At 44.6% G+C, this 8,401-nt stretch overlaps 2 non-coding genes across 2 annotated transcripts; both read right to left on the bottom strand.

The window, feature by feature from the left end:
- Positions 1-300: 300 nt before the first annotated feature.
- trnar-ucu (transfer RNA arginine (anticodon UCU)) lies at positions 301-394 on the bottom strand. Its single transcript has 2 exons — positions 358-394; positions 301-336 (listed from the first exon to the last, which is right to left on the bottom strand). It is a non-coding gene; the product is annotated as a tRNA-Arg (tRNA).
- A 1,463-nt stretch (positions 395-1,857) lies between these two features.
- trnar-ucu (transfer RNA arginine (anticodon UCU)) lies at positions 1,858-1,951 on the bottom strand. Its single transcript has 2 exons — positions 1,915-1,951; positions 1,858-1,893 (listed from the first exon to the last, which is right to left on the bottom strand). It is a non-coding gene; the product is annotated as a tRNA-Arg (tRNA).
- Positions 1,952-8,401: the final 6,450 nt, after the last annotated feature.

Raw genomic sequence — 8,401 nt, 5'->3', positions numbered from 1 at the left:
AAATTTGAAATCGTATTTGCCGTGCCCGTTTGTGATCAATGAGAGAAATCAAGATTTATAGCTGTGATGTAATATAGGAGGAACAGCAACATCTGACTGTCTGACAGTGGGTTCACTACTGTGTCTATCTATCTATCTATCTATCTATCTATCTATCCATATGTATTTTTAACTTAACAGAAAAATTCCCTTAAACTCATTTTAACAGAGGGATGTCGAATTACCTATTCAGGAAACTCACACATATTTTAATGATGCTGTTAAAGGAGTTTCTTGCTGTACTGTGCGGCCCAAAATCCACGACTCTGGTGGGACTCGGACCCACAACCTTTGAATACCTCTTTTCATGTATTTGACTAGAAGTCCAACGCGCTATCCATTGCGCCACAGAGCCACATATGTCATCCTATCTATCTATCTATCTATCTATCTATCTATTCTCTATGTCCTTTCCTCTTCTTCATTTTGCTTTTTTTCCCCTTCAAACTCTTATGATCTAACCTTTAAGAGCTAAAGAGATAAAAGCAGCGAACCCATTTCCTCTCATCTCCTCCTAATTACTCCTCCTCATCATCATCTTCATCACCTGCCTCTTTATTTCTGTGAAAGCCTCTTTAATGACTGGGTTTGATGCCCTGTCTGCCTGTCTCCTTAACTTCCCAAGAGCTTCCTTGAAGACCAGCAAGTGGACTTTTATATAAACAAAAACAAATACAAATACTGTACCAACACACACACACACACACACACACACACACACACACACACAGCCCACGCTCCAGACTATCTGCAGCCTTGAAGAATCTTGACGAGTGTCTTAAAAGCATAAAGGGGGTTCTTAGAGGGACACGCAAACAAACGCACACACTAATGGCCTTACATTAGCTGTCATTGGGAAGGACACACATAGACGCACGCGCACACACACACACACACACACACTCACACAGACACACACACACACACACACACACACACACACACACACATCCTTTTTGGTGCTTTCTTCTGGAAGGTCATCAAGAACGAAGGAACAGTTTTGTGACCGTGAGGAGTCCCACAGAGAATATCATACTTTTGTTTGTGTGTTTCTGTCCCTTTTCAGTGAAGTACTTCAGTACTTCAATGAGTATGTTTGTGCAGATCTGCTGCTGCTGCTGCTGTGTCCTCAGTTTGAAACAGAAAACAAACCTCTTTCAATTTCAATTTCTTTTATCTTAAAGCTTTCGGTTTTGGTGACAAAAAAATGCTCTCATTCAATAATTTAAGATTTTGCTGTTGATAACATCTGTAGGTAAATATTGTGGACCCAAAATTGCATAAGCAGTAAGAAGGGGAAGAGTTTGACCCCCTGTGACCCTGCATTCATATTCAGTCTTTGTCTCTCTGCTGCTAAAAGGATAAATATCGATAATTGTAAAAACTGTCAAAACAAACCCAGATAGATGTGAATTCTGTGTCTATGCTGCGAAGTACTGCGAGCTTCTCAAACTTCCACCTTTAATTCCTATTTCACACGCATTAAGACGTTGGCTTCCATAGTAACTCTGGGCTCGGTTTCTGTCTGAACATTTTTGATTGACCTGATACAACCTTTGACGCCTTCCATGTAAACAACAAAGGCCTGCTGGGAGACGTGAGGGCGTGAGAGTAAATTACACCAGTGGGTTCACTACTGTGTCTATCTATCTATCTATCTATCTATCTATCTATCCATATGTATTTTTAACTTAACAGAAAACTTCCCTTAAACTCATTTTAACAGAGGGATGTCGAATTAGCTATTCAGGAAACTCACACATATTTTAATGATGCTGTTAAAGGAGTTTCTTGCTGTACTGTGCGGCCCAAAATCCACGACTCTGGTGGGACTCGGACCCACAACCTTTGAATACCTCTTTTCATGTATTTGACTAGAAGTCCAACGCGCTATCCATTGCGCCACAGAGCCACATATGTCATCCTATCTATCTATCTATCTATCTATCTATCTATCTATCTATCTATCTATCTATCTATCTATCTATCTATCTATTCTCTATGTCCTTTCCTCTTCTTCATTTTGCTTTTTTTCCCCTTCAAACTCTTATGATCTAACCTTTAAGAGCTAAAGAGATAAAAGCAGTGAACCCATTTCATCTCATCTCCTCCTAAATACTCCTCCTCATCATCATCTTCATCACCTGCCTCTTTATTTCTGTGAAAGCCTCTTTAATGACTGGGTTTGATGCCCTGTCTGCCTGTCTCCTTAACTTCCCAAGAGCTTCCTTGAAGACCAGCAAGTGGACTTTTATATAAACAAAAACAAATACTGTACCAACACACACACACACACACACACACACACACACACACACACACACACACACACACACAGCCCACGCTCCAGACTATCTGCAGCCTTGAAGAATCTTGACGAATGTCTTAAAAGCATAAAGGGGGTTCTTAGAGGGACACGCAAACGAACCCACACACTAATGGCCTTACAATAGCTGTCATTGGGAAGGACACACATAGACGCACGCGCACACACACACACACACACACACACACACAGACACACACACACACACACACACACACACACACACATCCTTTTTGGTGCTTTCTTCTGGAAGGTCATCAAGAACGAAGGAACAGTTTTGTGACCGTGAGGAGTCCCACAGAGAATATCATACTTTTGTTTGTGTGTTTCTGTCCCTTTTCAGTGAAGTACTTCAGTACTTCAATGAGTATGTTTGTGCAGATCTGCTGCTGCTGCTGCTGTGTCCTCAGTTTGAAACAGAAAACAAACCTCTTTCAATTTCAATTTCTTTTATCTTAAAGCTTTCGGTTTTGGTGACAAAAAAATGCTCTCATTCAATAATTTAAGATTTTGCTGTTGATAACATCTGTAGGTAAATATTGTGGACCCAAAATTGCATAAGCAGTAAGAAGGGGAAGAGTTTGACCCCTTGTGACCCTGCATTCATATTCAGTCTTTGTCTCTCTGCTGCTAAAAGGATAAATATCGATAATTGTATAACTGTCAAAACAAACCCAGATAGATGTGAATTCTGTGTCTATGCTGCGATGTACTGCGAGCTTCTCAAACTTCCACCTTTAATTCCTATTTCACACGCATTAAGACGTTGGCTTCCATAGTAACTCTGGGCTCGGTTTCTGTCTGAACATTTTTGATTGACCTGATACAACCTTTGACGCCTTCCATGTAAACAACAAAGGCCTGCTGGGAGACGTGAGGGCGTGAGAGTAAATTACACCTCTGCTCCTCCGTCCACACCATCACCTGAATAATGTGAATGTCTTGTGAGGATTGAGAAGAAAACGTCTTCATTTTACCCTCTCGTCTCATTTTCTTCCCCAGTATTTTCCTCCTAATCCCTTTCAGCTCTGTCTCCTTTACTCAGCTAAAGCTAGAACAAGAACAGATTTAAATCACCACAGCAACTTTAAGTTCTCTTTCTGCGTCTCCCCACTGTGTGAGTATGCATGTGTTGGCCTGTGTGTGTGTGTGTGTGCGTGGCAGCAGCCCGCCAGGCTGAGGCTGCAGTTGGTGATGGGGGACATTGATTTTTTTTACTCCCCCCTCGGTTTTCTCTGGGATTTTGACAGAATCATAGCACCATGGAAACAAAGAAACTGCTTTGTGACAGAGGAAAACCTTTCATTTCAGCTGCAGTGAATGGCGGCTTGCCGCTGATAACAGCGTGGGTAATCTCACACACGCACACACACACACACACACACTAAGGCACTGTGCGGACGTATAAGGTTGAGGTATGATTGCTGCACGTGATTGCAAAAAATAAACAACTCAAAGGTCTGTAAGCTACAGCTCAGACACACTGGCACAGCTACTATCAGTCTCTATAGGAATAAGTGTCAGTGGGTTATTTCACACCATGAGTCAGACACAGAGAACATTGATGCACATGTGTCATGTTTCAATTTCAACATAAGAACACAATTTATCATATTTATTTAAAACAAATTTCGATTAAGGCTAATTTAGCACAAACAGGGCTAAAAACCTGCTTATGTTGTCTAAACGGGTATAGCATTGTGAGAAGTATCCTCGTATGTAAACACACTGTGGCACTGAGAGCAGCTGCTTTCTGCTGCTTCAGACAATTATGAAAGATTTGTTTTAAATTTACAGTATAATACAACTAAGGCATCTGGAACCTTCCTAATAGATTGCATGGAACAGGAACGGTGAACGCTCAGAGTCAGATTGCTCTTCATTAAACGATTTGACCCCAAAATATTAGATTTCAGAGATTCTATTGCATTTAGCATCTTTTCTATCATTATTGAGATGACGCGGGATCAAATCGATTCTGTGTCAAATTAACTTGAGGAACACCAGACTGCCAGGCTTTGTTTGTGTGTGTGTGTGTGTGTGTGTGTGTGTGTGTGTGTACTAAGTTCCCATATGTGTGCATTCATTTGATGTATTTTTCTTCCGGACACTTAAATGGAATGAATTCAATGTCTACATGCAGGCGTGTGTGTCTCTTGCAATATATTACGATATTTTCTGCGTGTGTGTGTGTGTAAAATGTGTGTGTGCGAACATGTGTGTAAGACTGTATCTACTGCACATGCTGAGTTTGTCTCTATTGAGCTGTTGGTGTAATCTGAAGAGCTCTACTGAGAGCCAGCCAACCTGCAGCAGAGCAGACGGACAGCGGTCAGTGGTCACTGAGAGCGGACGGTTAAAGACACAATCTGCTCCGAAAGGCTCACACACTCCTGTCCAGACCAAGGTTCATGTCATATGTTAAGGAAGAGGAGGAGGGGGAGGAGGAGGGTGGTCATTACTGCGGGTTTGTTTTCACACACAGGAATCCTTCCAAATCCTGGATCGATTGCACGACACATATCCATGACAACGCCGCCTATACGGCACGTTCATGGGGACGTATGTATTTTTGTTAACAAGGAAGAGGTGAGATAATTTAGTTCCAGTGTGTGACAGCAGGTGCAAACAAGGAGAGAGACACTTCGAGACACTGGAGACACTTTTCATCAGATTTTAACGATGAAGGTGATGAAGGCGCCTATTGAAGTGGAAATGCACTAACCTGAGTCTAAAAGCAGCTTTCACCCTTTCATTTCCAACATTTTCCAACATTTTTCCACAATTTTTCCATCATTTTCGACATTTCCAGCAGACACACAAAAAATCTCCAAATTGGCCCTGAACTGAATCTGCTGGTGTAGGGAAGGAATTGGAAAACTCCAGAACCTCCAGAGTGAGCAGCATGATGATGAAGGACAAAGAGCTTGATGATGAGAACTAGATACAAATTCCACAAATGGCAAAGGTGGCAGAATGGGCTGGAGGAAGCTGTATGTGTCTGCATCCGTGTGCATCCTGCAGCCGGAGTTAGAGATGCTTCACCAACTGTATCTGTGGAAACAAAGGGAAATGTTCCTGTAGTGTGAAAGGCTGCACTGAGCTCAGTGTGATGCTGTAACCGCACCAGGAGGCTTGTAAGAAGTCTGATCGTGTTATTGTACAGCATGAAAGAACAGAATTTGATCGTTAAAAGTAGTGAAACTAAAGAAATAGAAGTCTAACTTTGGAACTAAAGGAAATACAAGATCAAAGGAAATACATCTTTCCTTGTGTCTGTAATTTGAAGCTCTTTATTTGTGTGTTGAACCTCAAACAACAAACTCATCATCATCATCATCTTCATCATCATCGTCATCATCAACATCATCATCATCATCGTCATCATCATCATCAGCCTTCTTGTTAACGCTGCACGTATTGATTTGTTGTATTTATGCTTGTTCCCTCCTGTGACTCTCTTATCTCTCCTTCTTCCTTTCGTCCTTATTCTTGTTCCGGATGTTTATGGAGTTTCTCCTCGTCTTCCTACTTTCCTATCCAGCTTTCTTCTGGGTTGTTGTGGGCCTGTAAAGTCTTGTGAGACATCGTATGTGACAAGGAGGGACACGGATAAACCTGACATGACTCGACCATATATCACACACACACAGACACACACACACAACATCTCGCAAATACAATATCATATTTTGACAACACACACAAAACACAGCAATCTAGTTTCTCCAGAAATAAGTCTGTGTGTGTGTGTGTGTGTGTGTGTGTGTGTGTGTGTGTGTGTGTATGTGTGTGTGTGTGTGTGTGTGTGTGTGTGTGTGTGTGTGTGTATGTGTGTGTGTGTGTGTGTGTGTGTGTGTGTGTGTGTGTGCGTGTGCGTGTGTGTGCGTGTGTGTGTGTTTGTGTGACGCCTGCATGGCATTTTTTTTGTTTTGACGCGTCCTCGCCGTTTCCTCCCGACTCGTCTCATCCAAAGCCACTCACAGCTAAATGTCCCATCTGGTAACATTTCCACGTTTCTCCGCCTTAAATCAATAGCAATAATTTTCTTTAGACCCCGATGCCTGCACACACACACACACACACACACACACACACACACACACGTACGCCCACAAACGCATACACACACACAAGGAGACATGTCCAGGTCGGCTGCTCTTTGTTTTAGCTGCCATTTAATTTGATTGCTGCTTTTATGTATCTCCATCCTTTGAGCAATTGGTTTTGAATGTGCACTTGAGATGGAAACAAAACAATCCGCTCGTTCCTGGATGCACACGCCGCAGATCCTCATGTTTTCATCTCCTTTCTGCGCTCATTGATTCTTATCCTTCTAATATTGGTGATTTGTGGTTCATTTTTTAAATGTTTTGGGCTTTTCAACAAACCAATACTCTAATGCAATAGAACACACACACACACACATACACACAGGTCTCCATTTTAGCTCGCAGCCAGCAGCAGGTTGGATTGTGTGATGGCCGACGCTCAGCTCGGAGGCGCGACGTGTGGAAACGAGCGCGCTAACACACAAAAGTACAGACGACGTGCACACTCACACACACACACACGTGCATGCAAACGCACGGCGCCGCGCACGGTGATTGATGCAGACGTGACGGAGGCGACGCAGCGGCGGGGTGATGATTCGTTATTCGTGTACCCAGATGAGATAATTACTCAGCCGCTCTGCTCTCTCCTCTCGCTCGCCCAGTCACTTAAACACGCGTCTGGGATTATGATGTCAACCAGATTAAATGATCAATTACACGCACATGGCAGAGTGTACACCATCCACACACAAACACACGCGCACATACACACACGCGTGGACATCATGTGTGTGTGTGTGTGTGTGTGTGTCCATATTGGTCAGTGGCCGGTTGGTCGGGGGGCCCTGGCTTTTGACCTTGAGCTCAGAGGTCAGGCAGCAGACGGCCGGCCAGCTGGACATTTCCATCTCAAAGACCCCTAGGACCCATCAACTCATGCGCACGCCCGCACAACCCACACACACACACACACTCACGCAAAAACACTAAGGTCCCCCTCCTTCCTTTTACTTCTATCTCATTTTCTCCTGCTGTGGACGCTCAGATGGTTTATGAGCACGGAGAAGCTGCAGCCATTCATTTCTCCCTAACTGGGGGTCTAATGGAGAGGTCCATACTGGAAACCTGAGCTCTCACTGAGTAATGAGCCGCCCTTTACTGTCCAGTGTGTGCGTGTGTGTAGCCTGCTGTGTGTTTTCTGCATGTGCTTGTGTGTGTGCGCGCCTGTGTGTGTGTGTGTGTGTGTGTGTGTGTGTGTGCACTGCCCAGCTTCCTCCGTGCGGCCAAGCTCTGACCCTGTAAACGATGTCTCCCCTCCGCTCATCCACAGCGGCTCTTTACTGCTAATAACCTCTGATCAGATCTAAGATGGCAGAGTCGTCCGCTGGTGCTCTGTTCTACCTCCAGCCCGCAGCCTGCTAATACACTCCAATCGACCACGGGGGGGTGGATTGTCTATTGGAGGTTTGATACGCGGGGATCTGTAGCAGGGGGGGGGGGCTTACGGATTCACCCCCAATCCGTAAGGCAGTATAGCGGTAGAGCCCCGGTAGAACACCGCCGCTGCCGTCTCTGGAGTGAAAGGGGCTGGAAGGAGTGGAGCAGGGGTGGGGATGAAGGTGGGGGGGTGGTGGGGGGGTGGGTGGTGTGGGGGTGCAGGGAGGGAGCCAGCCACTTCTCCACAGTCTAATGCAGTTAGGCCAGAGCCGATCAGTCATCCCGACCAATACTAACCATGTCGCTGGGCTTCTCCTCCAATCTCCTCCACACAGGAGCCACTGAGAGCTGCGCTGTACATTTACCTGCAATTAGATTTGCCCGAGTATCCTGCTGGGAGTGATGGAGGCCCCTCAGACCTGGAGATGGCAACAACTCCTGCTCTTTGTGTACGCATGTGTGTGTGTGTGTGTGTGTGTGTGTGTGTGTGTGTGTGTGTGTGTGTGTGTGTGTTGTGCGAGCAGATGCTTGTGAACATACTGTT

This window comes from Genypterus blacodes, unplaced genomic scaffold (assembly GCF_046128005.1).
Source record: "Genypterus blacodes isolate CSIRO-AG114 ecotype Tasmania unplaced genomic scaffold, CSIRO-AGI_Gbla_v1 ptg000067l_1, whole genome shotgun sequence".
Classification (NCBI taxonomy): Eukaryota; Metazoa; Chordata; class Actinopteri; order Ophidiiformes; family Ophidiidae; genus Genypterus; species Genypterus blacodes.
The sequence above is the reverse complement of the archived record's forward strand: the minus strand, read 5'-3'. Positions and strand labels throughout refer to the sequence as shown.